General features: G+C 35.1%; 37 non-coding genes across 37 annotated transcripts; all 37 read right to left on the reverse strand.

Moving 5' to 3' along the window:
- Window positions 1–110: 110 nt before the first annotated feature.
- On the reverse strand, window positions 111–202 carry Trnai-uau (transfer RNA isoleucine (anticodon UAU)). The gene is given in 2 exon segments: window positions 111–146; window positions 165–202. It is a non-coding gene; the product is annotated as a tRNA-Ile (tRNA).
- Window positions 203–601: 399 nt separating this feature from the next.
- On the reverse strand, window positions 602–693 carry Trnai-uau (transfer RNA isoleucine (anticodon UAU)). The gene is given in 2 exon segments: window positions 602–637; window positions 656–693. It is a non-coding gene; the product is annotated as a tRNA-Ile (tRNA).
- Window positions 694–847: 154 nt separating this feature from the next.
- Window positions 848–939, reverse strand: Trnai-uau (transfer RNA isoleucine (anticodon UAU)). Its single transcript is given in 2 exon segments — window positions 848–883; window positions 902–939. It is a non-coding gene; the product is annotated as a tRNA-Ile (tRNA).
- Window positions 940–1,093: 154 nt separating this feature from the next.
- Trnai-uau (transfer RNA isoleucine (anticodon UAU)) lies at window positions 1,094–1,185 on the reverse strand. Its single transcript is given in 2 exon segments — window positions 1,094–1,129; window positions 1,148–1,185. It is a non-coding gene; the product is annotated as a tRNA-Ile (tRNA).
- A 154-nt stretch (window positions 1,186–1,339) lies between these two features.
- Window positions 1,340–1,431, reverse strand: Trnai-uau (transfer RNA isoleucine (anticodon UAU)). Its single transcript is given in 2 exon segments — window positions 1,340–1,375; window positions 1,394–1,431. It is a non-coding gene; the product is annotated as a tRNA-Ile (tRNA).
- Window positions 1,432–1,585: 154 nt separating this feature from the next.
- Trnai-uau (transfer RNA isoleucine (anticodon UAU)) lies at window positions 1,586–1,677 on the reverse strand. Its single transcript is given in 2 exon segments — window positions 1,586–1,621; window positions 1,640–1,677. It is a non-coding gene; the product is annotated as a tRNA-Ile (tRNA).
- Window positions 1,678–1,831: 154 nt separating this feature from the next.
- Window positions 1,832–1,923, reverse strand: Trnai-uau (transfer RNA isoleucine (anticodon UAU)). The gene is given in 2 exon segments: window positions 1,832–1,867; window positions 1,886–1,923. It is a non-coding gene; the product is annotated as a tRNA-Ile (tRNA).
- A 154-nt stretch (window positions 1,924–2,077) lies between these two features.
- Window positions 2,078–2,170, reverse strand: Trnai-uau (transfer RNA isoleucine (anticodon UAU)). Its single transcript is given in 2 exon segments — window positions 2,078–2,113; window positions 2,132–2,170. It is a non-coding gene; the product is annotated as a tRNA-Ile (tRNA).
- Window positions 2,171–2,323: 153 nt separating this feature from the next.
- On the reverse strand, window positions 2,324–2,415 carry Trnai-uau (transfer RNA isoleucine (anticodon UAU)). The gene is given in 2 exon segments: window positions 2,324–2,359; window positions 2,378–2,415. It is a non-coding gene; the product is annotated as a tRNA-Ile (tRNA).
- Window positions 2,416–2,569: 154 nt separating this feature from the next.
- Window positions 2,570–2,661, reverse strand: Trnai-uau (transfer RNA isoleucine (anticodon UAU)). Its single transcript is given in 2 exon segments — window positions 2,570–2,605; window positions 2,624–2,661. It is a non-coding gene; the product is annotated as a tRNA-Ile (tRNA).
- Window positions 2,662–2,815: 154 nt separating this feature from the next.
- Trnai-uau (transfer RNA isoleucine (anticodon UAU)) lies at window positions 2,816–2,907 on the reverse strand. The gene is given in 2 exon segments: window positions 2,816–2,851; window positions 2,870–2,907. It is a non-coding gene; the product is annotated as a tRNA-Ile (tRNA).
- Window positions 2,908–3,061: 154 nt separating this feature from the next.
- Window positions 3,062–3,153, reverse strand: Trnai-uau (transfer RNA isoleucine (anticodon UAU)). The gene is given in 2 exon segments: window positions 3,062–3,097; window positions 3,116–3,153. It is a non-coding gene; the product is annotated as a tRNA-Ile (tRNA).
- Window positions 3,154–3,553: 400 nt separating this feature from the next.
- Trnai-uau (transfer RNA isoleucine (anticodon UAU)) lies at window positions 3,554–3,645 on the reverse strand. The gene is given in 2 exon segments: window positions 3,554–3,589; window positions 3,608–3,645. It is a non-coding gene; the product is annotated as a tRNA-Ile (tRNA).
- A 154-nt stretch (window positions 3,646–3,799) lies between these two features.
- Window positions 3,800–3,891, reverse strand: Trnai-uau (transfer RNA isoleucine (anticodon UAU)). Its single transcript is given in 2 exon segments — window positions 3,800–3,835; window positions 3,854–3,891. It is a non-coding gene; the product is annotated as a tRNA-Ile (tRNA).
- A 400-nt stretch (window positions 3,892–4,291) lies between these two features.
- Trnai-uau (transfer RNA isoleucine (anticodon UAU)) lies at window positions 4,292–4,383 on the reverse strand. Its single transcript is given in 2 exon segments — window positions 4,292–4,327; window positions 4,346–4,383. It is a non-coding gene; the product is annotated as a tRNA-Ile (tRNA).
- Window positions 4,384–4,783: 400 nt separating this feature from the next.
- Trnai-uau (transfer RNA isoleucine (anticodon UAU)) lies at window positions 4,784–4,875 on the reverse strand. The gene is given in 2 exon segments: window positions 4,784–4,819; window positions 4,838–4,875. It is a non-coding gene; the product is annotated as a tRNA-Ile (tRNA).
- A 154-nt stretch (window positions 4,876–5,029) lies between these two features.
- Trnai-uau (transfer RNA isoleucine (anticodon UAU)) lies at window positions 5,030–5,121 on the reverse strand. The gene is given in 2 exon segments: window positions 5,030–5,065; window positions 5,084–5,121. It is a non-coding gene; the product is annotated as a tRNA-Ile (tRNA).
- A 154-nt stretch (window positions 5,122–5,275) lies between these two features.
- On the reverse strand, window positions 5,276–5,367 carry Trnai-uau (transfer RNA isoleucine (anticodon UAU)). Its single transcript is given in 2 exon segments — window positions 5,276–5,311; window positions 5,330–5,367. It is a non-coding gene; the product is annotated as a tRNA-Ile (tRNA).
- A 400-nt stretch (window positions 5,368–5,767) lies between these two features.
- On the reverse strand, window positions 5,768–5,859 carry Trnai-uau (transfer RNA isoleucine (anticodon UAU)). Its single transcript is given in 2 exon segments — window positions 5,768–5,803; window positions 5,822–5,859. It is a non-coding gene; the product is annotated as a tRNA-Ile (tRNA).
- Window positions 5,860–6,013: 154 nt separating this feature from the next.
- On the reverse strand, window positions 6,014–6,105 carry Trnai-uau (transfer RNA isoleucine (anticodon UAU)). Its single transcript is given in 2 exon segments — window positions 6,014–6,049; window positions 6,068–6,105. It is a non-coding gene; the product is annotated as a tRNA-Ile (tRNA).
- A 400-nt stretch (window positions 6,106–6,505) lies between these two features.
- Trnai-uau (transfer RNA isoleucine (anticodon UAU)) lies at window positions 6,506–6,597 on the reverse strand. Its single transcript is given in 2 exon segments — window positions 6,506–6,541; window positions 6,560–6,597. It is a non-coding gene; the product is annotated as a tRNA-Ile (tRNA).
- Window positions 6,598–6,997: 400 nt separating this feature from the next.
- On the reverse strand, window positions 6,998–7,089 carry Trnai-uau (transfer RNA isoleucine (anticodon UAU)). Its single transcript is given in 2 exon segments — window positions 6,998–7,033; window positions 7,052–7,089. It is a non-coding gene; the product is annotated as a tRNA-Ile (tRNA).
- Window positions 7,090–7,243: 154 nt separating this feature from the next.
- Window positions 7,244–7,335, reverse strand: Trnai-uau (transfer RNA isoleucine (anticodon UAU)). The gene is given in 2 exon segments: window positions 7,244–7,279; window positions 7,298–7,335. It is a non-coding gene; the product is annotated as a tRNA-Ile (tRNA).
- Window positions 7,336–7,735: 400 nt separating this feature from the next.
- Trnai-uau (transfer RNA isoleucine (anticodon UAU)) lies at window positions 7,736–7,827 on the reverse strand. Its single transcript is given in 2 exon segments — window positions 7,736–7,771; window positions 7,790–7,827. It is a non-coding gene; the product is annotated as a tRNA-Ile (tRNA).
- Window positions 7,828–7,981: 154 nt separating this feature from the next.
- Window positions 7,982–8,073, reverse strand: Trnai-uau (transfer RNA isoleucine (anticodon UAU)). The gene is given in 2 exon segments: window positions 7,982–8,017; window positions 8,036–8,073. It is a non-coding gene; the product is annotated as a tRNA-Ile (tRNA).
- Window positions 8,074–8,227: 154 nt separating this feature from the next.
- On the reverse strand, window positions 8,228–8,319 carry Trnai-uau (transfer RNA isoleucine (anticodon UAU)). The gene is given in 2 exon segments: window positions 8,228–8,263; window positions 8,282–8,319. It is a non-coding gene; the product is annotated as a tRNA-Ile (tRNA).
- A 154-nt stretch (window positions 8,320–8,473) lies between these two features.
- On the reverse strand, window positions 8,474–8,565 carry Trnai-uau (transfer RNA isoleucine (anticodon UAU)). Its single transcript is given in 2 exon segments — window positions 8,474–8,509; window positions 8,528–8,565. It is a non-coding gene; the product is annotated as a tRNA-Ile (tRNA).
- A 154-nt stretch (window positions 8,566–8,719) lies between these two features.
- Trnai-uau (transfer RNA isoleucine (anticodon UAU)) lies at window positions 8,720–8,811 on the reverse strand. The gene is given in 2 exon segments: window positions 8,720–8,755; window positions 8,774–8,811. It is a non-coding gene; the product is annotated as a tRNA-Ile (tRNA).
- A 399-nt stretch (window positions 8,812–9,210) lies between these two features.
- Trnai-uau (transfer RNA isoleucine (anticodon UAU)) lies at window positions 9,211–9,293 on the reverse strand. Its single transcript is given in 2 exon segments — window positions 9,211–9,246; window positions 9,256–9,293. It is a non-coding gene; the product is annotated as a tRNA-Ile (tRNA).
- Window positions 9,294–9,446: 153 nt separating this feature from the next.
- Window positions 9,447–9,538, reverse strand: Trnai-uau (transfer RNA isoleucine (anticodon UAU)). The gene is given in 2 exon segments: window positions 9,447–9,482; window positions 9,501–9,538. It is a non-coding gene; the product is annotated as a tRNA-Ile (tRNA).
- Window positions 9,539–9,692: 154 nt separating this feature from the next.
- Trnai-uau (transfer RNA isoleucine (anticodon UAU)) lies at window positions 9,693–9,784 on the reverse strand. Its single transcript is given in 2 exon segments — window positions 9,693–9,728; window positions 9,747–9,784. It is a non-coding gene; the product is annotated as a tRNA-Ile (tRNA).
- A 154-nt stretch (window positions 9,785–9,938) lies between these two features.
- On the reverse strand, window positions 9,939–10,030 carry Trnar-ucu (transfer RNA arginine (anticodon UCU)). The gene is given in 2 exon segments: window positions 9,939–9,974; window positions 9,993–10,030. It is a non-coding gene; the product is annotated as a tRNA-Arg (tRNA).
- Window positions 10,031–10,184: 154 nt separating this feature from the next.
- Window positions 10,185–10,276, reverse strand: Trnai-uau (transfer RNA isoleucine (anticodon UAU)). Its single transcript is given in 2 exon segments — window positions 10,185–10,220; window positions 10,239–10,276. It is a non-coding gene; the product is annotated as a tRNA-Ile (tRNA).
- A 154-nt stretch (window positions 10,277–10,430) lies between these two features.
- Trnai-uau (transfer RNA isoleucine (anticodon UAU)) lies at window positions 10,431–10,522 on the reverse strand. The gene is given in 2 exon segments: window positions 10,431–10,466; window positions 10,485–10,522. It is a non-coding gene; the product is annotated as a tRNA-Ile (tRNA).
- A 154-nt stretch (window positions 10,523–10,676) lies between these two features.
- Trnai-uau (transfer RNA isoleucine (anticodon UAU)) lies at window positions 10,677–10,769 on the reverse strand. Its single transcript is given in 2 exon segments — window positions 10,677–10,712; window positions 10,731–10,769. It is a non-coding gene; the product is annotated as a tRNA-Ile (tRNA).
- A 644-nt stretch (window positions 10,770–11,413) lies between these two features.
- Trnai-uau (transfer RNA isoleucine (anticodon UAU)) lies at window positions 11,414–11,505 on the reverse strand. The gene is given in 2 exon segments: window positions 11,414–11,449; window positions 11,468–11,505. It is a non-coding gene; the product is annotated as a tRNA-Ile (tRNA).
- A 154-nt stretch (window positions 11,506–11,659) lies between these two features.
- On the reverse strand, window positions 11,660–11,751 carry Trnai-uau (transfer RNA isoleucine (anticodon UAU)). Its single transcript is given in 2 exon segments — window positions 11,660–11,695; window positions 11,714–11,751. It is a non-coding gene; the product is annotated as a tRNA-Ile (tRNA).
- Between the last annotated feature and the right edge of the window lie 9,118 nt (window positions 11,752–20,869).

Genomic DNA, 20,869 nt, shown 5'->3' on the forward strand with positions numbered 1-20,869 from the left:
AGACCATTTAATAAAGTAGGTTTGTTTCTGCTATGTTTTAATTAAAATTTATCACTTTCAACTAATATTTTAATTTCTTGATTCTGGGTAAGCTTCCAATACGTATTCATTTCCCCAGGTGAGGATCGAACTCACGGCCTCGGCATTTCTCGCAGATACTGCCTTATAAGTACCGCGTGCTAACCAATTGCGCCACTGGGGACACATAATGAACGCTTCTCATTTCGGTGCAAGTGTAATTTTTAAAGACCATTTAATAAAGTAGGTTTTTTTCTGCTATGTTTTAATTAAAATTTATCACTTTCAACTAATATTTTAATTTCTTGATTCAGATTAAGCTTCCAAAATATATTCATTTCCCCAGGGAGGATCGAACTCACAGCATCGGCATTTCTCGCAGATACTGCCTTATCAGTACCGCGTGCTAACCAATTGCGCCACTGGGGACACATAATGAACGCTTCTCATTTCGGTGCAACTGCAATTTTTAAAGACAATTTAATAAAGTAGGTTTGTTTCTGCTATGTTTTAATTAAAATTTATCACTTTCAACTAATATTTTAATTTCTTGATTCTAGGTAAGCTTCCAAAACGTATTCATTTCCCCAGGTGAGGATCGAACTCACGGCCTCGGCATTTCTCGCAGATACTGCCTTATAAGTACCGCGTGCTAACCAATTGCGCCACTGGGGACACGCAAAGAACGCTTCTCATTTCGGTGCAAGTGTAATTTTTAAAGACCATTTAATAAAGTAGGTTTTTTTCTGCTATGTTTTAATTAAAATTTATCACTTTCAAATAATATTTTAATTTCTTCATTCAGGGTAAGCTTCCAAAATGTATTCACTTCCCCAGGTGAGGATCGAACTCACAGCCTCGGCATTTCTCGCAGATACTGCCTTATAAGTACCGCGCGCTAACCAATTGCGCCACTGGGGACACATAATGAATGCTTCTCATTTCGGTGCAACTGTAATTTTTAAAGACCATTTAATAAAGTAGGTTTGTTTCTGCTATGTTTTAATTAAAATTTATCACTTTCAACTAATATTTTAATTTCTTGATTCAGGGTAAGCTTCCAAAACGTATTTATTTCCCCAGGTGAGGATCGAACTCATGGCCTCGGCATTTCTCGCAGATACTGCCTTATAAGTACCGCGTGCTAACCAATTGCGCCACTGGGGACACATAATGAACGCTTCTCATTTCGGTGCAACTGTAATTTTTAAAGACCATTTAACAAAATAGGTTTGTTTCTGCTATGTTTTCATTAAAATTTATCACTTTCAACTAATATTTTAATTTCTTGATTCAGGGTAAGCTTCCAAAATGTATTCATTTCCCCAAGTGAGGATCGAACTCACAGCCTCGGCATTTCTCGCTGATACTGTCTTATAAGTACCGCGCGCTAACCAATTGCGCCACTGGGGACACATAAAGAATGCTTCTCATTTCGGTGCAACTGTAATTTTTAAAGACCATTTAATAAAGTAGGTTTGTTTCTGCTATGTTTTAATTAAAATTTATCACTTTCAACAAATATTTTAATTTCTTGATTCAGGGTAAGCTTCCAAAATGTATTCATTTCCCCAGGTGAGGATCGAACTCACAGCCTCGGCATTTCTCGCAGATACTGCCTTATAAGTACCGCGCGCTAACTAGTTGCGCCACTGGGGACACATAAAGAATGCTTCTCATTTCGGTGCAACTGTAATTTTTAAAGACCATTTAATAAAGTAGGTTTGTTTCTGCTATGTTTTAATTAAAATTTATCACTTTCAACTAATATTTTAATTTCTTGATTCTGGGTAAGCTTCCAATACGTATTCATTTCCCCAGGTGAGGATCGAACTCACGGCCTCGGCATTTCTCGCAGATACTGCCTTATAAGTACCGCGTGCTAACCAATTGCGCCACTGGGGACACATAATGAACGCTTCTCATTTCGGTGCAAGTGTAATTTTTAAAGACCATTTAATAAAGTAGGTTTTTTTCTGCTATGTTTTAATTAAAATTTATCACTTTCAACTAATATTTTAATTTCTTGATTCAGGGTAAGTTTCCAAAATGTATTCACTTCCCCAGGTGAGGATCGAACTCACAGCCTCGGCATTTCTCGCAGATACTGCCTTATAAGTACCGCGCGCTAACCAATTGCGCCAATCGGGGCACATAATGAATGCTTCTCATTTCATTGCAACTGTAATTTTTAAAGACAATTTAATAAAGTAGGTTTGTTTCTGCTATGTTTTAATTAAAATTTATCACTTTCAACTAATATTTTAATTTCTTGATTCTAGGTAAGCTTCCAAAACGTATTCATTTCCCCAGGTGAGGATCGAACTCACGGCCTCGGCATTTCTCGCAGATACTGCCTTATAAGTACCGCGTGCTAACCAATTGCGCCACTGGGGACACGCAAAGAACGCTTCTCATTTCGGTGCAAGTGTAATTTTTAAAGACCATTTAATAAAGTAGGTTTTTTTCTGCTATGTTTTAATTAAAATTTATCACTTTCAACTAATATTTTAATTTCTTCATTCTGGGTAAGCTTCCAAAACGTATTCATTTCCCCAGGTGAGGATCGAACTCACGGCCTCGGCATTTCTCGCAGATACTACCTTATAAGTACCGCGCGCTAACCAATTGCGCCACTGGGGACACATAATGAATGCTTCTCATTTCGGTGCAACTGTAATTTTTAAAGACCATTTAATAAAGTAGGTTTGTTTCTGCTATGTTTTAATTAAAATTTATCACTTTCAACTAATATTTTAATTTCTTGATTCAGGGTAAGCTTCCAAAACGTATTTATTTCCCCAGGTGAGGATCGAACTCATGGCCTCGGCATTTCTCACAGATACTGCCTTATAAGTACCGCGTGCTAACCAATTGCGCCACTGGAGACACGCAAAGAATGCTTCTCATTTCGGTGCAAGTGTAATTTTTAAAGACCATTTAATAAAGTAGGTTTTTTTCTGCTATGTTTGAATTAAAATTTATCACTTTCAACTAATATTTTAATTTCTTGATTCAGTGTAAGCTTCCAAAATGCATTCATTTCCCCTGGTGAGGATCGAACTCACGGCCTCGGCATTTCTCGCAGATACTGCCTTATAAGTACCGCGCGCTAACCAATTGCGCCAATGGGGACACGCAAAGAATGCTTCTCATTTCGGTGCAACTGTAATTTTTAAAGACCATTTAATAAAGTAGGTTTGTTTCTGCTATGTTTTAATTAAAATTTATCACTTTCAACTAATATTTTATTTTCTTGATTCGGATTAAGCTTCGAAAAAGTATTCATTTCCCCAGGTGAGGACCGAACTCACAGCCTCGGCATTTCTCGCACATACTGCCTTATAAGTACAGCCGGCTAACCTATTGCGCAAATGGGGACACGTAAAGAATGCTTCTCATTTCGGTGCAACTGTAATTTTTAAAGACCATTTAATAAAGTAGGTTTTTTTCTGCTATGTTTTAATTAAAATTTATCACTTTCAACTAATATTTTAATTTCTTGATTCAGGGTAAGCTTCCAAAATGTATTCACTTCCCCAGGTGAGGATCGAACTCACAGCCTCGGCATTTCTCGCAGATACTGCCTTATAAGTACCGCGCGCTAACCAATTGCGCCACTGGGGACACATAATGAATGCTTCTCATTTCGGTGCAACTGTAATTTTTAAAGACCCTTTAATATAGTAGGTTTGTTTCTGCTATGTTTTAATTAAAATTTATCACTTTCAACTAATATTTTAATTTCTTGATTCTGGGTAAGCTTCCAAAACGTATTTATTTCCCCAGGTGAGGATCGAACTCATGGCCTCGGCATTTCTCGCAGATACTGCCTTATAAGTACCGCGTGCTAACCAATTGCGCCACTGGGGACACGCAAAGAATGCTTCTCATTTCGGTGCAAGTGTAATTTTTAAAGACCATTTAATAAAGTAGGTTTTTTTCTGCTATGTTTGAATTAAAATTTATCACTTTCAACTAATATTTTAATTTCTTGATTCAGGGTAAGCTTCCAAAATGTATTCATTTCCCCAGGTGAGGATCGAACTCACCGCCTCGGCATTTCTCGCAGATACTGCCTTATAAGTACCACGCGCTAGCCAATCTCGCCACTGGGGACACATAATGAATGCTTCTCATTTCGGTGCAACTTTAATTTTTAAAGACCATTTAATAAAGTAGGTTTGTATCTGCTATGTTTTAATTAAAATTTATCACTTTCAACAAATATTTTAATTTCTTGATTCAGGGTAAGCTTCCAAAATGTATTCATTTCCCCAAGTGAGGATCGAACTCACAGCCTCGGCATTTCTCGCTGATACTGTCTTATAAGTACCGCGCGCTAACCAATTGCGCCACTGGGGACACATAAAGAATGCTTCTCATTTCGGTGCAACTGTAATTTTTAAAGACCATTTAATAAAGTAGGTTTGTTTCTGCTATGTTTTAATTAAAATTTATCACTTTCAACTAATATTTTATTTTCTTGATTCGGATTAAGCTTCCAAAAAGTATTCATTTCCCCAGGTGAGGACCGAACTCACAGCCTCGGCATTTCTCGCACATACTGCCTTATAAGTACAGCCGGCTAACCTATTGCGCAAATGGGGACACGTAAAGAATGCTTCTCATTTCGGTGCAACTGTAATTTTTAAAGACCATTTAATAAAGTAGGTTTTTTTCTGCTATGTTTTAATTAAAATTTATCACTTTCAACTAATATTTTAATTTCTTGATTCAGGGTAAGCTTCCAAAATGTATTCACTTCCCCAGGTGAGGATCGAACTCACAGCCTCGGCATTTCTCGCAGATACTGCCTTATAAGTACCGCGCGCTAACCAATTGCGCCACTGGGGACACATAATGAATGCTTCTCATTTCGGTGCAACTGTAATTTTTAAAGACCATTTAATATAGTAGGTTTGTTTCTGCTATGTTTTAATTAAAATTTATCACTTTCAACTAATATTTTAATTTCTTGATTCTGGATAAGCTTCCAAAACGTATTTATTTCCCCAGGTGAGGATCGAACTCATGGCCTCGGCATTTCTCGCAGATACTGCCTTATAAGTACCGCGTGCTAACCAATTGCGCCACTGGGGACACGCAAAGAATGCTTCTCATTTCGGTGCAACTGTAATTTTTAAAGACCATTTAACAAAATAGGTTTGTTTCTGCTATGTTTTCATTAAAATTTATCACTTTCAACTAATATTTTAATTTCTTGATTCAGGGTAAGCTTCCAAAATGTATTCATTTCCCCAAGTGAGGATCGAACTCACAGCCTCGGCATTTCTCGCTGATACTGTCTTATAAGTACCGCGCGCTAACCAATTGCGCCACTGGGGACACATAAAGAATGCTTCTCATTTCGGTGCAACTGTAATTTTTAAAGACCATTTAATAAAGTAGGTTTGTTTCTGCTATGTTTTAATTAAAATTTATCACTTTCAACTAATATTTTATTTTCTTGATTCGGATTAAGCTTCCAAAAAGTATTCATTTCCCCAGGTGAGGACCGAACTCACAGCCTCGGCATTTCTCGCACATACTGCCTTATAAGTACAGCCGGCTAACCTATTGCGCAAATGGGGACACGTAAAGAATGCTTCTCATTTCGGTGCAACTGTAATTTTTAAAGACCATTTAATAAAGTAGGTTTTTTTCTGCTATGTTTTAATTAAAATTTATCACTTTCAACTAATATTTTAATTTCTTGATTCAGGGTAAGCTTCCAAAATGTATTCACTTCAGCAGGTGAGGATCGAACTCACAGCCTCGGCATTTCTCGCAGATACTGCCTTATAAGTACCGCGCGCTAACCAATTGCGCCACTGGGGACACATAATGAATGCTTCTCATTTCGGTGCAACTGTAATTTTTAAAGACCCTTTAATATAGTAGGTTTGTTTCTGCTATGTTTTAATTAAAATTTATCACTTTCAACTAATATTTTAATTTCTTGATTCTGGGTAAGCTTCCAAAACGTATTTATTTCCCCAGGTGAGGATCGAACTCATGGCCTCGGCATTTCTCGCAGATACTGACTTATAAGTACCGCGTGCTAACCAATTGCGCCACTGGGGACACGCAAAGAATGCTTCTCATTTCGGTGCAAGTGTAATTTTTAAAGACCATTTAATAAAGTAGGTTTTTTTCTGCTATGTTTGAATTAAAATTTATCACTTTCAACTAATATTTTAATTTCTTGATTCAGGGTAAGCTTCCAAAATGTATTCATTTCCCCAGGTGAGGATCGAACTCACCGCCTCGGCATTTCTCGCAGATACTGCCTTATAAGTACCACGCGCTAGCCAATCTCGCCACTGGGGACACATAATGAATGCTTCTCATTTCGGTGCAACTTTAATTTTTAAAGACCATTTAATAAAGTAGGTTTGTATCTGCTATGTTTTAATTAAAATTTATCACTTTCAACAAATATTTTAATTTCTTGATTCAGGGTAAGCTTCCAAAATGTATTCATTTCCCCAAGTGAGGATCGAACTCACAGCCTCGGCATTTCTCGCTGATACTGTCTTATAAGTACCGCGCGCTAACCAATTGCGCCACTGGGGACACATAAAGAATGCTTCTCATTTCTTTGCAACTGTAATTTTTAAAGACCATTTAATAAAGTAGGTTTGTTTCTGCTATGTTTTAATTAAAATTTATCACTTTCAACTAATATTTTATTTTCTTGATTCGGATTAAGCTTCCAAAAAGTATTCATTTCCCCAGGTGAGGACCGAACTCACAGCCTCGGCATTTCTCGCACATACTGCCTTATAAGTACAGCCGGCTAACCTATTGCGCAAATGGGGACACGTAAAGAATGCTTCTCATTTCGGTGCAACTGTAATTTTTAAAGACCATTTAATAAAGTAGGTTTTTTTCTGCTATGTTTTAATTAAAATTTATCACTTTCAACTAATATTTTAATTTCTTGATTCAGGGTAAGCTTCCAAAATGTATTCACTTCCCCAGGTGAGGATCGAACTCACAGCCTCGGCATTTCTCGCAGATACTGCCTTATAAGTACCGCGCGCTAACCAATTGCGCCACTGGGGACACATAATGAATGCTTCTCATTTCGGTGCAACTGTAATTTTTAAAGACCATTTAATATAGTAGGTTTGTTTCTGCTATGTTTTAATTAAAATTTATCACTTTCAACTAATATTTTAATTTCTTGATTCTGGATAAGCTTCCAAAACGTATTTATTTCCCCAGGTGAGGATCGAACTCATGGCCTCGGCATTTCTCGCAGATACTGCCTTATAAGTACCGCGTGCTAACCAATTGCGCCACTGGGGACACGCAAAGAATGCTTCTCATTTCGGTGCAAGTGTAATTTTTAAAGACCATTTAATAAAGTAGGTTTTTTTCTGCTATGTTTGAATTAAAATTTATCACTTTCAACTAATATTTTAATTTCTTGATTCAGGGTAAGCTTCCAAAATGTATTCATTTCCCCAGGTGAGGATCGAACTCACCGCCTCGGCATTTCTCGCAGATACTGCTTTATAAGTACCACGTGCTAACCAATCTCGCCACTGGGGACACATAATGAATGCTTCTCATTTCGGTGCAACTGTAATTTTTAAAGACCATTTAATAAAGTAGGTTTGTATCTGCTATGTTTTAATTAAAATTTATCACGTTCAACTAATATTTTAATTTCTTGATTCAGTGTAAGCTTCCAAAATGTATTCATTTCCCCAGGTGAGGATCGAACTCACCGCCTCGGCATTTCTCGCAGATACCGCCTTATAAGAACCGCGCGCTAACCAATTGCGCCACTGGGGACACATAATGAATGCTTCTCATTTCGGCGCAACTGTAATTTTTAAAGACCATTTAATAAAGTAGGTTTGTTTCTGCTATGTTTTAATTAAAATTTATCACTTTCAACTAATATTTAAATTTCTTGATTCTGGGTAAGCTTCCAATACGTATTCATTTCCCCAGGTGAGGATCGAACTCACGGCCTCGGCATTTCTCGCAGATACTGCCTTATAAGTACCGCGTGCTAACCAATTGCGCCACTGGGGACACATAATGAATGCTTCTCATTTCGGTGCAACTGTAATTTTTAAAGACCATTTAATAAAGTAGGTTTGTTTCTGCTATGTTTTAATTAAAATTTATCACTTTCAACAAATATTTTAATTTCTTCAATCAGATTAAGCTTCCAATATGTATTCTTTTCCCCAGGTGAGGATCGAACTCACAGCCTCGGCATTTCTCGCAGATACTGCCTTATAAGTACAGCGGGCTAACCAATTGCGCCACTGGGGACACATAAAGAATGCTTCTCATTTCGGTGCAACTGTAATTTTTAAAGACCATTTAATAATGTAGGTTTGTTTCTGCTATGTTTTAATTAAAATTTATCACTTTCAACTAATATTTTAACTTCTTGATTCTGGGTAAGCTTCCAAAACGTATTCATTTCCCCAGTTGAGGATCGAACTCACGGCCTCGGCATTTCTCGCAAATACTGCCTTATAAGTACCACGCGCTAACCAATTGCGCCACTGGGGACACATAATGAATGCTTCTCATTTCGGTGCAACTGTAATTTTTAAAGACCATTTAATAAAGTAGGTTTATTTCTGCTATGTTTTAATTAAAATTTATCACTTTCAACTAACATTTTAATTTCTTGATTCAAAGTAAGCTCCCAAAACGCATTCATTTCCCCAGGTGAGGATCGAACTCACAGCCTCGGCATTTCTCGCCGATACTGCCTTATAAGCACCGCGCGCTAACCAATTGCGCCACTGGGGACACATGAAGAATGCTTCTCATTTCGGTGCAACTGTAATTTTTAAAGACCATTTAATAAAGTAGGTTTGTTTCTGCTATGTTTTAATTAAAATTTATCACTTTCAACTAATATTTTAATTTCTTGATTCAGGGTAAGCTTCCAAAATGTATTCAGTTCCCCAAGGAGGATCGAACTCACAGCCTCGTCATTTCTCGCAGATACTGCCTTATAAGTACGGCGCGCTAACCAATTGCGCCACTGGGGACACATAATGTAGCCTTCACATTTCGGTGCAAGTGTAATTTTTAAATACCATTTAATAAAGTAGGTTTTATTCTGCTATGTTTTAATTAAAATTTTTCACTTTCAACTAATATTTTAATTTCTTGATTCAGGGTATGTTTCCGAAAAATGTTCATTTCCCCAGGTGAGGATCGAACCCACGGCCTCGGCATTTCTTGCCTTATAAGTACCGCGTGCTAACCAATTGCGCCACTGGGGACACGTAAAGAATGCTTCTCATTTCGGTAAACTGTAATTTTTAAGGACCATTTAATAACGTAGGTTTGTTTCTGCTATGTTCGAATTAAAATTTATCACGTGCACCTAATATTTTAATTTCTTGATTCAGGGTATGCGTCCGAAAAATGTTCATTTCCCCAGGTGAGGATCGAACTCACAGCCTCGGCATTTCTCGCAGATACTGCCTTATAAGTACCGCGCGCTAACCAATTGCGCCACTAGGGACACATAAAGAATGCTTCTCATTTCGCTGCAACTGTAATTTTTAAAGACCATTTAATAACGTAGGTTTGTTTCTGCTATATTTTAATTAAAATTTATCACTTTCAACAAATATTTAAATTTCTTGATTCAGATTAAGCTTCCAAAATGTATTCATTTCCCCAGGTGAGGATCGAACTCACAGCCTCGGCATTTCTCGCAGATACTGCATTATAAGTACCGCGCGCTAACCAATTGCGCCACTAGGGACACATAAAGAATGCTTCTCATTTCGGTGAAACTGTAATTTTTAAAGACCATTTAATAAAGTAGGTTTGTTTCTGCTATGTTTTAATTAAAATTTATCACTTTCAACTAATATTTTAATTTCTTGATTCAGGGTAAGCTTCCAAAATGTACTCATTTCCCCAGGTGAGGATCGAACTCATAGCCTCGGCATTTCTCGCAGATACTGCCTTAGAAGTACCGCGCGCTAACCAATTGCGCCACTGGGGACACATAATGAATGCTTCTCATTTCGTTGCAACTGTAATTTTTAAAGACCATTTCATAAAGTAGGTTTGTTTCTGCTATGTTTTAATTAAAATTTATCACTTTCAACTAATATTTTAATTTCTTGATTCAGGGCAAGCTTCCAAAATGTATTCACTTCCCCAGGTGAGGATCGAACTCACAGCATCGGCATTTCTCGCAGATACTGCCTTATAAGTACCGCGCGCTAACCAAATGCGCCACTGGGGACACATAAAGAATGCTTCTCATTTCGGTGCAACTGTAATTTTTAAAGACCATTTAATAAAGTAGGTTCGTTTCTGCTATGTTTTAATTAAAATTTATCACTTTCAACTAATATTTTAATTTCTTGATTCTGGGTAAGCTTCCAATACGTATTCATTTCCCCAGGTGAGGATCGAACTCACGGCCTCGGCATTTCTCGCAGATACTGCCTTATAAGTACCGCGTGCTAACCAATTGCGCCACTGGGGACACATAATTAACGCTTCTCATTTCGGTGCAAGTGTAATTTTTAAAGACCATTTAATAAAGTAGGTTTTTTTCTGCTATGTTTTAATTAAAATTTATCACTTTCAACTAATATTTTAATTTCTTGATTCAGGGTAAGCTTCCAAAATGTATTCACTTCCCCAGGTGAGGATCGAACTCACAGCCTCGGCATTTCTCGCTGATACTGCCTTATAAGTACCGCGCGCTAACCAATTGCGCCACTCGGGGCACATAATGAATGCTTCTCATTTCGTTGCAACTGTAATTTTTAAAGACCATTTAATAAAGTAGGTTTGTTTCTGCTATGTTTTAATTAAAATTTATCACTTTCAACAAATATTTTAATTTCTTGATTCAGATTAAGCTTCCAAAATATATTCATTTCCCCAGGGAGGATCGAACTCACAGCATCGGCATTTCTCGCAGATACTGCCTTATCAGTACCGCGTGCTAACCAATTGCGCCACTGGGGACACATAATGAACGCTTCTCATTTCGGTGCAACTGTAATTTTTAAAGACCATTTAATAAAGTAGGTTTGTTTCTGCTATGTTTTAATTAAAATTTATCACTTTCAACAAATATTTTAATTTCTTGATTCAAATTAAGCTTCCAATATGTATTCATTTCCCCAGGTGAGGATCGAACTCACAGCCTCGGCATTTCTCGCAGACACTGCCTTATAAGTACAGCGGGCTAACCAATTGCGCCAATGGGGACACATAAAGAATGCTTCTCATTTCGGTGCAACTGCAATTTTTAAAGACAATTTAATAAAGTAGGTTTGTTTCTGCTATGTTTTAATTAAAATTTATCACTTTCAACTAATATTTTAATTTCTTGATTCTAGGTAAGCTTCCAAAACGTATTCATTTCCCCAGGTGAGGATCGAACTCACGGCCTCGGCATTTCTCGCAGATACTGCCTTATAAGTACCGCGTGCTAACCAATTGCGCCACTGGGGACACGCAAAGAACGCTTCTCATTTCGGTGCAAGTGTAATTTTTAAAGACCATTTAATAAAGTAGGTTTTTTTCTGCTATGTTTTAATTAAAATTTATCACTTTCAAATAATATTTTAATTTCTTGATTCAGGGTAAGCTTCCAAAATGTATTCACTTCCCCAGGTGAGGATCGAACTCACAGCCTCGGCATTTCTCGCAGATACTGCCTTATAAGTACCGCGCGCTAACCAATTGCGCCACTGGGGACACATAATGAACGCTTCTCATTTCGGTGCAACTGTAATTTTTAAAGACCATTTAATAAAGTAGGTTTGTTTCTGCTATGTTTTAATTAAAATTTATCACTTTCAACTAATATTTTAATTTCTTGATTCAGGGTAAGCTTCCAAAACGTATTCACTTCCCCAGGTGAGGATCGAACTCACGGCCTCGGCATTTCTCGCAGATACTGCCTTATAAGTACCACGCGCTAACCAATCTCGCCACTGGGGGCACATAATGAATGCTTCTCATTTCGGTGCAACTGTAATTTTTAAAGACCATTTAATAAAGTAGGTTTTTTTCTGCTATGTTTGAATTAAAATTTATCACTTTCAACTAATACTTTAATTTCTTGATTCAGGGTAAACTTCCGGAAAATGTTCATTTCCCCACTTGAGGATCGAACTCACATCATCGGCATTTCTAGCAAATACTGCTTTATAAGTACCTCGCGCTAATCAATTGCGTCACCGGGGGCAGGTAAATTGCGCTTCTCATTTCGCTTCTCATTTTTAAAGACCATTTAATAAAGTAGGTTTGTTTCTGCTATGTTCGAATTAAAATTTATCACGTGCACCTAATATTGTAATATCATGATTCAGGGTAAGCTTCCTAAAAATGTTCATTTCCCCAGGTGAGGAGCGAACTCACAGCCTTGGCATTTCTCGCATATACTGCCTTATAAGTACAGTGCGCTAACCAATTGCCTCACCGGGGACAGGTAAAGGGCGCTTCTCATTTTTAAAGACCATTTAATATAGTAGGTTTGTTTCTGCTATGTTCGAATTAAAATTTATCACGTGCACCTAATATTTTTATTTTTTGATTCAGGGTAAGCTTCCGAAAAATATTCATTTCCCCAGTTGAGGATCGAACTCACAACCTCAATATTTCTGTCAGATACTGCCTTATAAGTACAGCGCGCTTACCAATGGGGTCAATTCAGCGTCACATATCAAGTACCAAACAAACCGCTTCTGTTCAATTTTCAACCGTTCTGCGCATGTCGTAATGTCTTCCGATAACGTTGTCGAAACCATTGTTTAGTAAATATTACGCTAGCCCATCAATTATTAAAAACTTCTGATTTTTTTAAAGATATTATCTTGTATTATTTTCTTCAAATTTTCTAAGTTATATAATTTTATTTCTTATATTAAAATTTTAATTAGTATTTTCAATGGAATTATTGTCTTTGCATAATTAATTAACATCGCTTTTTAATTCGTTTGGTGTCGCTTTATCTTTCCTTTCCCATATCCCCCCCTTTTTTTATTCGAAGGATACATTTTGACAAATGACTGTGGCAGTGTTTTTGAAAAATTACATATGTTCTTTTTTACATATTATTTAAAGAGTATTGAATGTTGTATCTTATGAATATAGTTCTGCCATTTAGTTCTTTTTAAAAATAATTATTACTTTTAGATAAATTAATATTTTAAAGTTTACTAATAAAATTATTATATTTTTTTCTTATGTAATTATTTTTATAAATATTGAGACTTTGATGTTTAAAGTTTGCTCAGAGGAAAGAACATGAAACTCAAATTAGTATATATTGAATAAATTATATTTTGAATTTCAAATTATGAAATATAAAAGGTATGGATACCTTTTTTTTAAATCTATGCAACTTATGAATAAATAATTTCATTTTATTCTGTAGAAATCATTAAAGGAAAACAAACAAAAACACTCTTTCATAATTTTTATTTACACATTACAAATATATATATATATATGTGTGTGTGTGTGTGTGTGTGTGTGTGTGTGTGTGTGTGTGTGTGTGTGTGTGTGTGTGTGTGTGTGTGTGTGTGTGATAATTATTTGAAAAAATATGATAAATTTATGTTTCAATGTACTCACTAATTCAAAAAACTAAAAAAACTATTTACTATTTATCAACATTTATTTTTCTAGACACTAAATAATAATAGAAAGACAGTATGACAAGAATGTCAATGTAAATGATGAAATCAATTTTATTCAACAGAAACATCCTAGATACTAAAGAACAGTTTTTTTTATCACTAATAAAACATAATGTTGAACAGTATACTTTTAAAGCAGAACATTTATGAAATTTTTTTAAATGCTAAAGTTACATTGATAAAAATTACATTGAATGAGTATCATAAAATAAAACAAAAACATACAATACAGTAAATTTAATAAACAAGAATAAGGTCATATATATATATACACAGAGAGAGAGAAGTTAAATAGGATATAAAGAAGAGTTGAAAGAAACACTTTTATGCTTTCACAGAATTTTATAATTCAAAATTGATATATTAAAGAAATAGAAAAAAAAAGAAAGTGAAACATGCATGTAGCAATGAAGTTGGGAATAGAAATTATATAATAAATGCTGATATGGAAATTGATTTTCAATGAAAAGACCTTTATTTATTAAAACAGAAATCACTGAGGTGCACAGTGTTATAACAGGATATTATGATAACAGTCAATTTCAGTTTAAATACAATAAACTATTGACATTTCATTTTTAACAATAGGAAAGTTGTTTGATATAAATTCACTTTGAATCCATCACAAATCTGCAAATGTAATTAGAAAACTAGTAATATTCACTTCCACCTAAGTTTAGCATTATAGCAGTTGTTATCTTTGCAACAGGAGTTTGTTTACTTACATTAATTAAATTTAGATAAGATTTTGTAAAAAAATGCAATGTAATAATCATGTAAACATTTTAAAACCTTCTAAGCGTATTCAAAATTATCAGAAATTTCATCAAATGTGAATAAAGTAAATTAGAAATGCACTCACGATTTTGTTTGGTGGCAAATCGCTTACCGATTTCTTTTTCTTCGACGAGTTTTTCTAACAAATTACTAGAACAGCTATATTTAATAAATGGACACACACGGAATGAATTCTTCAAATATTACCGACTTCAAAGGCTTGAAAAAATCTATACCAATGCTATCAACCCAAGTCAGAATTGTTGAAAGCAAAACAAGAAAACATTTTATCATGACGGTCACTCTTGTGTTTCGCATTAAAGCATCCATCAGCACACCAGTATTTCCTCTTTTAACACATAATAAGAGGAAAGAAAATGACTCAAAAATTATAAATTCAAATGTAATAAAAAAAAATCCGCTTAATACTCTGCGGAGAACGTTAAATGCAGACTAATCGACGGAAGCGGTGCGGATGAAACTTAAATGCCATGCGCGGATAGCTCATGACATGTGACTTTTACGTCACATGAATTGACCCCATTGCGCCACTGGGGACGCGTAAAGGGTGCTTCTCATTTCGGTACTACTGAACTTTTTAAACACCATTTAATAAAAGTTGGTTTATTTCTGCTATGTTTCAGTTAACGCTTAGCTACTAAATTTGAAACTTCTTGTAAAATATTCGTTTCCCCAGGTGAGGATCGAACTCACAGCCTCAGCATTTCTCGCAGATACTGTCTTAAAAGTACAGTGCATTAACTAATTGCACCACTGGGGACATTTAACTAATGGTCCTCATTTCGGTTTTACTGAAATATTTAAAGAACATTTCATAAACGTAGGTATATTTCGGCTTTGTTTTAATTAATGCTTTGCAAGTAGCACCTAAATTTAGGACTACACAGATAGTGCCTTCCTTATAAGTACCTCGCGCTAACCAATTGCCCCACGGAAAGGATGCTATATCTCGATGTTACTGAAATTTTTAAGACCATTTAATAACCGTCGATTTATTTCTTCTATGTTTAAATTAACATTTATCAAGTAGCACCTAAATTTGGAACTTCTTGTTTCCGGGTAAGCTTCCGAAAAATATTCATTTCCCCTGGCGAGGATCGAACTCACAAACTCTGCTTTTCTCGGAGATAATGCCTCATAAGCACAGCGCGCTAACTAATTGCACCACTGGGGACATACAAATGCTGCTTCTTATTTCACAGATATTGAAATTTTTGAAGAACATTTAATAAATAAGAATGTATTTTTGTTCCATCTTTCTTAATCCTTTTTCAGAGTAAATTAATATAAGAATTCGAAATAATTAATATAAGAGTAATTAATATAAAAATTCGAAATAAAATCGAAAAAAAATCGAATTGTATTTTTTTTTTTTTTTTTTTTTTCGCAGGTGAGTGTCGAACTCATTGTGTGCGCATTTTCTGCTGATTCTTCCTCGTATGTTTTTCGAGCTAAAGTTTTGAGCTAGTGGAGAAATGAAAAAATAAATCTCAGTTCAGAAATATTGGAATATGTACAGAGCATGTAATAAATAAGCTTGCATATTTTCCCATTTTTCTTAAACCTTTTCGAAAATTCATGTTCTATCCTAAGCTTCTGAAAAATAGTTTTGTCTCTTTTGTGAAGATCGAATTGACAGTTTTTACATTTCTAGCAGATACGGTTTTAGTATAAGAACCCTGCGTTAGTGAATTGCGTCAAAGGGAGCACAAAAGTAGCATTCTCAAATCATAACTATGGAGTATTTTGAAAAGCTATTAATAAACTTGAATTTCCGTTCTACGCACTCAGTTTTGTCTTTTTCTCTTGATGACTCTAGACTATTCTGAAATGTATTGAAAAGACTGATTTGAAATAATGGATGTGACCAAGATAGGAGAGGCGATTGCGATTCTGGTGATTATCTTCTAAGAAGCAATGATTACTGTGATCATAAAGTACTCAGGATGGTAGCATAAAAGTGGGTGTCATGGGTTTTAATGCATCACTCCACATGGATTAGCTTAATCGTTTTATTTCTTGATTAACAAAGGTGATTATGATGATTTTTACAAGTGAAAATTCAATGATGAAGATGGAATTTATGTTACATGAAGATGGACAATTGATGTTGTTGATCTTTCCCACCTACGCGTGGTTTATTGGGCATTTTTAAATGAATTCCTCTATGCAAGAATTCCAATTTTGGCGTTTTCAGAGGATAATATTTTTTGGAGCTCTGGTCCCATCTTTCTCGGCTGAAGTTCCTCTATCAACTCTGAACGAATTCTGGCTGCTAGCTATTATCGGAAGAATGCAGAGCGTTTTCCCGTGGAGTTAATTTACCACATAAGTTAAAAATTATCAATTTATTTGAATTTTTTTTTTTTGCATCTCCTTTAGAGTTATCTCCTCCGATTGTAAAAACCCTTTTGCAGAAGTTTTCACAAATCTTTAAAACATCCTTTAGGACCCCTTCAGATATCGCTATGAGCCATATTTAGTGATTATTCCATTAAAGGAATGAAGAATAATTGAACTTAGAAAAGCCGCGTTGTCGTGATCCAAAATCCATCTGTCATCTCGCCTGATGATGATGATGTCGGATCCGCTTCATAACGGAAATGGGAGGGAGGTGCAGTAGCACAAATTCCATTACGAAAACAAAATTTAATGTGTGTTCTTTGTCCGATCACGTACATCATTTCGGAATATCAAAAAAGGCACATCCTTATCTCATTAAAGCAAAATTATTTTCATGCAAGAAGCGACTGGTTCACTGGTTTTTAACTGGTTCACTGCCGGTAAGTCTTTTAAGAATTTTAACCAGTCATTCAAATCATTTTGTGGAATTATGTCATTCCAATTTAGCTTTCGTTGCCAAAGTCTCTGAAGAAACATCTTAGCGCTAGTTATAATTGGGCTGATAAGACCCAAAGGATCAAACAGTCTTGCTATGACTGAAAGGACTTCCCGCTTTCAGTAATTGTTATTCAAACTGACAGTTACTTCAAACGTGAAAATGTCTGATGTGGGACGCCACTGCAATCAGAGCACTTTAACTGTTGTTAAGTCTGGAAATTTAAGTTTTGATTATTCCCTAATAATCCAAGATGGTTTGAAACACATTTTTGAAGTTGCATGCCTCCTTTACTTAAAAGTTCTATTAACTGCTGTTGTAAAACCTTGGTTGCTGGTAAGTTATTTGAACCAGTTAAAATTTCGTCAACATAAACATCAGTAAGTAGTGTTGCAGATGCTTGGGGAAATTCACTTTTTTCTTTGTCAGCTAATGCTTTGAGTGTTCTGGTGGCTAAAAAGGGAGCACATTTTGTTCCCTATGTCACAGTCCGTAGTCTGTATGTTTCCACAGGAGCAAATCTATTAGGTTTCCACAGAATATTTTGCAGGTCTCTATCTACTTCTGCGACCAAAATTTGGCGATACATTTTCTTTATATCTGCACTAAATGCAAACTGATATGTTTGGAATTTCAAGATGATGCAAAATAGTTCCTGTTAAACTGTTCCGCCTTTCAATAAAATGGAATTAAGTGAAACTCCATTACTAGAATTTGCAGATGCATCAAAAACGACACGCAAGGGTGTTGATGTGCTTTCTGGGCGAAATACGGCATGATGAGGAATATAATATTCACTATTGGCAATTTCAGGAGAATCTAAAATTCTTTCCATATGATTTAACTGGAAATATTGTTCCATAAAAGCCTTGTATTGTATTTCCATTGTTTTATTTTTATCTAATCTTTTCCAAAGTAAATTAATCTTTTCCAAAGTACCTTTCCGCCATTTCTTTTGAATCGCCTGGTGTAGAACGTTTTCTTCAATTATTGCTAATTTAACAACATACCTTCCGGTACTATCCCTCTTATGAGTGGAAAGAATATGTTCCTCAAAGTAAGTTTGTTCATATGTTTCTGATTCGACTGAATCATCTGTATTATCACCAGGAAAAAATTCTAAGTTAAAGAAATTTTTAACAGAATAACAGATTATCATTTTCAAAAATTAATCCAGAAAAGAAATGAGAATTTCTGCCGTTGATTGTTCCCGTTACTAAATATCCGAACACACTATTTTGTAACAAGAGTGAATTATATGATCTAAATTTTTCTGCCTTCAATAAATCAAAGAACAACTCACATTCGAGTAATGCATTAATTTTACTAGGAATATGAAAAGCCTCATAAGCAAGTGTTATCTCACTTGAGAAGTTAAGTTTTGAGATATAAATTTCTTTAGAAGGAGTTAAATGCGTTATTTTAGGCATAATTAAAAACGATACAGTTCTGGAAAAATCATTGCTTTCATTAAAAATGGTAGTGGTTATTTTATTTTTAACGAAGAATTCTCCTCCGCTAATACCAGAGATAGATGCATTAACCTTTTCCCGCTTCAAATCTAAAGAATTAGCCAAATCTGCAGTTATTATGTTTACCGAACTCCCAGAATCCAACAGCGCTTTTATTTTTATTTTTTGACCAAATGCATCTTCAATAAATAATTGCGCGGTGCATAGAATGTTTGAATATAGTTTTGAGTTACTTGTAAGCGCTGGCTCAGCATGAATGGTTTGTTTTTGTGGCAACCTTGACGAGCCAGATGTTTCATTGCTTACATTAAGTTGCTCCTCGCTGCCTGGAAGCGTGACCTCTGTAAGGTGCATACTTAAGAGTTTAGGATCCAGATGTATCAAAGAATTATGGCCTGATTTTTGACGGCTTCGGCAGAGGAATGTTGATTTGCAGGGTGGCTTATGCAATTTCAAACAGTTCTTACTAATGTTATATTTTTCTAAAAGCTCGATTCTTTTAGAAACACTCAATTTTAAAAATTCAGAGCATCTTTGCAAAGGATGTTCAAATTTATATAAAATACATGGCTTTACATTACCTAGTTTATTCGAATTAAGAAGATAGTTTCTTTGGCTTATTTATCGCGCCTTAAAATTCCTTGTGGAATTTGTTACTTGTAAGGTATTTCCCTAATTGATCGAGTACCATCGCTCTTGATTCTAAAAATTGCAAGAGCTCCTTCAATGAATATATTTGTTTTGGTTGTACGGACATTTCATATGCCTTACTACTCTCTTTGTCATGTCTTTCTAATATTATATTTACTAATATAGCATTTGTTAAGTCTTTGCATTCTAAATTCAAACTTTTTAAACCTCTCAGACTTTTATTTATTGTGTCTGTGATATTTCGTAAGCCTTTTGCAGACTCAAAATTTAATTTTTCTAGTTTTAGCATATTTCGAATGTGAATATCAACAACTGCTCCCTTATTTTCAAAGCGTTCTTCGAGAACAGCAAACAGTGACTCAAATGTATCGTCGCTTGTTTCTATAAATTTAGCTTCACCACGGAGGGCAGTTTTAAAATAAAATGACTTTTGATCATTCGTTAATTCAGTATTATCGTTTATTAGACACATAATTAATTTTTGAAATTATTGAATTCTTCCATTTTTCCGTAAAATAGCGGTAAGGGAATTTCCGGAAATTTCGTTTTTAATTCAATATGATCGATATAAGCTTTCAAATTTGAATTTTGATCATTTTTATTATGAATTACATTTTCCTTAACATTATAATTAGAGAGTAGGCATTTCAAAATTACCTCTATTTCGTTTCTTTCTTCTTCGATATCCAACATTTCTTGATCGCACTTCTGAATTAGCGTTTCATCTTCGTCGATTTCTAAATAATACTAAAAAATTCTGTCTGGCCGCTTTTTGTGTGTTATTGTTGTTAGCTACCGATTACTACTTGTGGGCTGCTGTTTGTATCAAATGTGCTACTGTGTATTGCTCATGTACATTTCGGCTGTGTATTTGTTGTCTGTGTATCCGTGCCTTGTTTATTATTGAGGCCTGTTTTTTGTGTTACACCATACAACCACTACAAGCGAACCCTTCACTTTACGGACTTAGTGGAGGAAGTTTCGTAAGAATATGTGTGATAACTTTTTAAATATTATTTAATTTTTCAGATGTATAAAATTACTTATATGCCTCTTAATTTTATATAATCTGTATGATTTTCAATATTTTTCATTACTTGTAGCCAGTATATAAAAAACGAATGACCAACATATCCAACATGATGTTAATTTTTACAGACGGTAGTGCAAAATGTGAGCTGGTATATCTTCAAAACATATGTGCAATTATTCCGAAAAAATTTCTTATTGGGTATCAGGAAGTGGCCTTGTTGCCGTTTCGGGCAGATTTTACTGTATTGTCAAATTTTCGCTTAAAAAACGATACCGTAATTTAATCCTAAAATATAACTGTGCAGGTCTAAGTTTTAATGGAATTTCATTATAACTTTAATACATTGTTTGACTTTCTAAAAACATTACTAAAATTC

This window comes from Argiope bruennichi, chromosome 6 (assembly GCF_947563725.1).
Source record: "Argiope bruennichi chromosome 6, qqArgBrue1.1, whole genome shotgun sequence".
Lineage (NCBI taxonomy): Eukaryota > Metazoa > Arthropoda > Arachnida > Araneae > Araneidae > Argiope > Argiope bruennichi.